Here is a 6,735-nt window from a genome sequence, read left to right on the forward strand (position 1 = left end):
TTTCATTCTTTCTTAAATCTGTGAAATACAGAACAGTATTCTTCAAAGCTTTTAACAGAAGGCCAAGGGTGAGATGATAGTGATATTTTGATGCCTAGCACATTGAACATCCCTGAGCTTTTGCAACAGGGATTATGAATAAGAGTGAAAGAGATTAAAATTTTCAGAGTTAGATCTTATGAAAACAAAAATATGTGATTCACTTCTCTTAGGTATATTATGAAAGATTGGACAGTGAACTAATGAGTTGGTAGCCATTTCTCTTGAGGATGGGAAAGAGCTACTCTGAGGCAGGTGTTTGACCTTAAATCCTGAATCTTCTCTCTGAATTGAGAAATGCTCTGTATTGGATATGGTTTCTTGCCATAAGTCTCAAAAATTAAGCTATGTACTCCTCCCAAATTTTAGCTACCCTTAGTGAACTTTTGGATCTATATGAATGAACTCCTTTTATGTAATTACTACATTCATTGGCAACATGGCAAAACTGAAAAGAAACAGGTAGAGGGTGTGTATTTAACATTTGGAACTGCTAAGGAGTCTGTTGCTTAGTTTTACTACCTCAAAAATTTGGAAAAGAAGATCTCATTTATAAAAACAACTACCTATTAGGAACATTGTTTTAAGAGTCCAGCATAATAATGATCAGAGCCTATTAAACTAAGAAAAGTAACTTTAAATAATGAACACTCAAAGTTGCAGAGAGTTTGAAACTGGCATTCCTATACATTTTTGGTAGATTGCTTTCCCGTCACAAATTAGAAAGCAGTGTGGCCTCTACATTGAAAATAAAAACATTTATAGTATTTTTTCAAGATTTCCAATTTTATGGAAATAATTGGAAGTAGGAAATAAATGCACAAATAATTTATTGAAGTGGCATGCATAATTACAAAAGCAAGACAAAATGAACTCAAACTAAATCAATAATAGTTGTGAGATGCTGTGTAAGTTAGGATACCTCCATTCACTGGAACGTTATGTGGCCTTCAAAATCCTGGTTAAATAACAATACAAACATGGTAAAAATTGTTATACAATTAGTGAAAGCAGACTGATTTCTAAATTATTCTAGTATTACAACCATCAAACTAGTTTGAAAGAAGTGTACTAAAATTACCATATTAGTTAGTTATGTTTGGGTAATGGGATATTCATTTATTTAGCCAATAAATAAACTAAGAATATCATATATATTCTCATGTAATCCTTATAATAACTGCAAATTTTACATTGGTATTCCATTTTAAAGATTAGGAAAATACAGAGCTGTCTGGGTGGCTTAGTCAGTTAAGCGTCTGACTCTTGGTTTCAGGTCAGGTCATGATCTCAGGGTCCTTGGATCGAACCCTGCATTGGACTCTGTGCTCAGCAGGGAGTCTGCTCCCCCCACCCCCTCCCCTTGCTCATGAACCCACTCTCTCTCTCTAATATAAATAAATAAATCTTTTTTTTTAAAGATTGGGAAAATACATAAATAATAAGATACTTTATACCTGGAACTTAGTGTTCAGGCTTATTGTTTCAGTCATCATTGCAATACTTTGGATACTAAAGATATGCTAAGGTCTTTATTTTTCCTTTCCTTGAAATGTATCAGTTTATCAATGGCATGATTAAGGACTAACGCACATGAAGTTTCTTTAAACGACGCAGAACACCTGCACTTCAGATGCTAAGATTAGATATATTTCTGGTCAAAAACTTGATTATTGAGATAATTGCTGCTCAGAGAAAAGATGAGTAATTTCCCTCAATCCTGTAGACTTAAAAAAATTGTATTCAATTAATTAACATATAATATATTATTAGTTTCAGAGGTAGGGTTTAGTGATTCCTCAATCCTATAGACTTTTAAGATCCTTCCTATGTGATTTTAGATATATTATTTAACTTCTCTGTGGCCAATTTCCTCATCTTAAAATGGTGATGATAATTATAGGGTTGTTTTGAGGATACAATAAGTGTATGTATGTGTGTGTGTGGTACATATATCTCAAACTTCAAGCAATGCTTAGCACATAGTAAGTTCTCAGAAAGTGGCAGTCAGTACTGAAGTTGTGTTGATCTAGCATGCCATCTTCTCCCATTATTCATTCTCCATATTACTTGATTTTATCATCCACTTATTCTTCAAATTAATTTTGGCACTAACTACAAAATTTCAGTAGAACAAAGGCAATGAAAATTAAGCTATAATTTTGTAATACTGTCTTCCCATTCACATAGGTTTGGCACATTTCTTGTTTGGTTTATTCCTAGTAATTTTAGATTTGCTATTTCAATTGCAAATGAGAAGTTTTTCATAATATTTCTTAATTGGTTAATTAGGAAAGTTACTGATTTTGATTGGATGATCTTGTATCTGGCCACTATGTGTTTTGGTTCTAACTAGTTTTCTGATTTACCTTGGTATTGACTAGGAAACAGTCTACAAAATAACTTTTGTTGTTTTCCAGCTAATATTTAATGATTCATCTCTTTCTTTGTTTTTTGCCTTTGCTAAGAACAATGCTACATAATCAAACTAGTAATAGATATCTTTGTTTAAAGTCTTTTCAGTGTTTACCTCTTAATGTGTTTATTTGTATTTGATAAATACCATTCATCAATTTATGAGAGATTTCATCTATCTTCAATTTAGTATAATTTTTAAAACTCAAGAACATGTCTTGAATTTTATCAAAGACTTCTCTCTCATGTTAGGATGATCATGTAATTAAATGGTTAACACACTGACTCTGATTAATACATTTTTTAATATTGGATGATTCTTTTACTTCTAGAATAAACCCAACTTGGCAATTGAATAATATATTCTTTTAATATCCTTCTATATTTTATTCACTCAGATATACTTTGGAATTTTACATCTGTTTTCCAGGAGATAAAAATCTATAGTATAGTGTGTGTGTAGAGGCATATTGTGCATTACATTTTTTTCTGCTTTGTGATCCATTATGAATTCTTTTATAAAATCAAATACAAAGTATTCTTTTCCTTCTTACTATTATTTGAAGCTTATAGGTTTTATTTTATTTTATTTTTTATTCACGAGAGACACAGACAGAGAGGCCGAGACATACGCAGAGAAGAAGCAGGCCCCCTGTGGGGAACCTGATGAGAGACTCGAGCCCAAAACCCTGGGATTGTGACCTGAGCCAAAGGCAGATGCTCAACCACTGAGCCACCCAGGTGCCCTGAAGCTTATAGGTTTAATAAAACTTACCTGGGAAGTCATCAGAGCTTAGTATTTTTTGGAGAGAGATAAATCTTTGAATTATTTTTAATTCCTTCCCTTATTTTTGATCTATAAAAAATTTCAATTTTGTTAGGTCAGTGTGGAAATTTATATTATTTTTATTTATATATTTGATTATTTGAGAGAGAGTGAGAGTGAGAGAGCATGAGCGGTGGGAGGGATAGAGGGAGAAGCAGACTCCCAGGGAGCCCAGTGTGGGGCCAAGACCTGAGCTGAAGACAGATGCTTAACCTACTAAGCCACCCACGTGCCCCTTATATTATTTTTCATTCTATATAGATTTGAAAGCTTTGACATAAGATGATATCTCATTTTTAAAAATCTTCTCTACATCTATCACTCTATTTCTCACCTCCCTAGCTTGATATCCAAAGTAGTTAACTTGTGTTTTATTTTCCTTCTTTGTTTTTCTCTTGATCAAACTTGGAAGAGATTGGTACTTCTTTTTTTTCAAGTCTGCTATTGGTTTTAATTTTGTCGTGTTTATTGTGATTTGTTTTCCTTTTTAAAATTTCTGTTCTTTTGTTCTTTCTTTTTAAAATTTCCTTGGGTTCATTTTGCTTTATTTTTTTCCTAGCTTTTTGAGTTGGATGCTTATCTACTATTTTGATGGCATTGGATTTGGATTAAAAAATAATGTTTATTATATATTCTTTTATATTCCAAAGAAGAATAGATTATACATCTTATGTATACATAGTTTACATTATATATATATTATGACTATTAAAATGAATTATCAATAATGATGTATTCAACTTTTAATAAATTTTTGTCAATTCTTTGTTTACCACTGTTACTTATAACCTATATTTTTTCTTAAATTTTTAATTTTGTTATAATGCAGCCTAAAGAAGTGTTTTGTTTTTGTCCTTGTTTTTTTCAGAAAATGTACATGGGGTGGGAAACTTCATGTGTCTTTATATATCTCAGATGTCTTTAATGTGATTTTTTACCTGAATTATGACTTAGATCAAAATCTTTTTCCACCAGCTACTTGTAGATATTGTTCTTCCTTCATCCAGACTCTTATCTTCAAAATGACATAATTTTGATGCCAGTCTGATCAACTTTTTTGCAAATATTTTTCCTTCATTGATGAGACTACAGGTTTTCTCTCTTATCTTTGGAATTTACAAATTTTATTAGATGGCATTTAGACTATATTCCACAACTTACCCTATCCCTACTACAAATTCCTAGAGAAATTCAACTAATTGCTCTCTGAAAATGTTAGTACTTCATCAGTTCAATAAATTTTTCTCTGTTATTTATTTTCTTCCTCATTTTCTACCTCTTACCTCTTCCTTGTTAAGTAGTTATTAGGTTTTCTGGATTTGTCCTGTCTCAGTCTTTCTCGTCTTTTTGTTCTGAAGCATTGAACATGGGAAGATTTCTCAGCACAGTCTTATAGTTCACTAATTCAGCTGTAAGCCTGAATCATTCTGATGTTTTTTATTTGAATTTTTCATTCCAACAATCAGTTTTATTTACAAAAAAACACTTTGTTGAGGTATATTGCTACATAAAAAACTATGAGTTTAGAGGTAAGTGAAACCATCACTGCAATCAATGCTATGAACATATCTAATTGGTTCTTTTTTCTTTTATTTTCATTTATTTCTGTGGACATGACATCTCTTCAAATCTCTAAGAATTCTATTTATTTTAAGCTTCTATGATAGTTTTTTTTAAATATTTTATTTATTTATTCATGAAGGGGAGAGAGAGAGAGAGAGAGAGAGAGGCAGAGACACAGGGAGAGGGAGAAGTAGGCTTCATGCAGGGAGCCTGGCTTGGGACTTGATCCTGGGTCTCCGGGATCACACCCTGGGCTGAAGGTAGTGCTAAACCACTGAGCCACCCAGCCTGCCTTCTATGATAGTTTTAAAAATATATTTTATTTATTTATTTGAGAGAGAGAGAGAGACTGTGAGAGAGAACACAAGTGGGAGTGGGGAGAGGGAGAAGCAGACTCCCTGCTGAGCAGGGAAGCCCAACATGGGGCTTGATCCCAGGACCCCAGGATCATGACCTGAGCAGAAGGCAGACGCTTAACTGACTCAGCTACCCAGGCACCCCAATTTCTATGATAGTTTTTATATTAACTTTATTTTTGAAGATGGTAGTTCATTGGTTTAGTTAAAAACTCCACATTTTTGGCTTTTCTGAAATATTTGTATTTATAATTGAAGGCTGGGATTGCTAAGTAATGATAGCTAGAGGTGATTTCCCAGTGAAAGTGAATAAAATAATTTCTTCAGTGAGTGAATTTAGATTTTATTACAGAGATTTGGGTGTAGAGAGGCTGCATGGTTTTGACCAGAAGATGTTTCTTCTAGATTATCCACAGAGTTTAGTTAATAGATGTAGGGGCCACGTGTTCACAAGGGAACCAAAAGTTACCAGAAACACGTGGACTATCCTTTTTAAAAAAGATTTATTTACTGAGAGAGAGAGAGAGAGAGAGAGAGAGAACACAAGTAGGCAGAGGGAGAGGGAGAAGCAGGCTCCCCGCTAAGCTGGAAACCTGATGCAGAGCTTGATCCCAGGACCTTGGGATCATGACCTGAGCCAAAGGCAGACACTTAACAGACACTTAACCAACTGAGCTGTCCAGGCATTCTGGAACTGTCCTTTTGTTCCAATAACTTCTGTAAATTCCCAATGGCAGATCTTCCATTTTATTTAGAGAGCTCTTTCTGAGGCTTTAGTCTGGAGGCTTACAGTACAATCAGCAGTACAGTAATTTTGCAGTTCACCATTCCACAACCCAGTTGTGCTTCTAGTCCCTTCTGTCCTTGATCTTGGTGTTCTTCTTAGATCCTGAGGGGAACACTCACTTCTTTAGTAGTCTTCTCTTGTGTCTTTTCAGTGCTACAGGTACAGCTCAGTGAGATTTTACCATCAATCTGAACCCATCTGCCTGTGTCTTCTAGAAATTCCCTGCAGTTCTGGTCTGCATCTGGCACCCTTCCCTGGTTTCTCATGCTACCATAGATTCATTTTTATTTTTAAATCTCCAGTGTTCTTTGAGTGGCATCCTGGGAAGATTAATACATATGCTCAGATATCTATCATAAAGAAGAAAAAACTCAGTTTTTAGTATTAGCAAAAAAGTTTTAGTTCTGAGGAGTCAGCATAGTTTATTTTTACAAAATGCATAATTTTTCTTTCAGTTTAAGCTTTGAATAATTGTTTCAAAAATATTAAGTGCCAAGTACAGTACCATGTGCTTTGTACACATTTTTCTGTATCTTCATAAAATGTAGAAATTCAATATTATTTTTCCAGATTAAAAAGCAAATGCCTGGAGAATTTGATCTAGTAAGTGATTTTAATCAACTTAATGCATTCCAAAGCCATATTTTTCAAAAAGACAAATTAATTTAGATACAGAACACTGGAGACTTCATAGCATAACATAAAATGTTAAGTTTTATGGTTTCATAATTTGGCTCAAGACTACAGGT

At 33.6% G+C, this 6,735-nt stretch overlaps 1 protein-coding gene across 7 annotated transcripts in view; it reads left to right on the forward strand.

Annotated features, from left to right (window-relative positions):
• GRM1 (glutamate metabotropic receptor 1) overlaps positions 1-6,735 on the forward strand; it is a 387,866-nt gene that overhangs the window by 91,201 nt on the left and 289,930 nt on the right. The window lies entirely within an intron of this gene.

The sequence above is a fragment of the Canis lupus genome, chromosome 1 (assembly GCF_048164855.1).
Source record: "Canis lupus baileyi chromosome 1, mCanLup2.hap1, whole genome shotgun sequence".
NCBI classification, from domain to species: domain Eukaryota; kingdom Metazoa; phylum Chordata; class Mammalia; order Carnivora; family Canidae; genus Canis; species Canis lupus.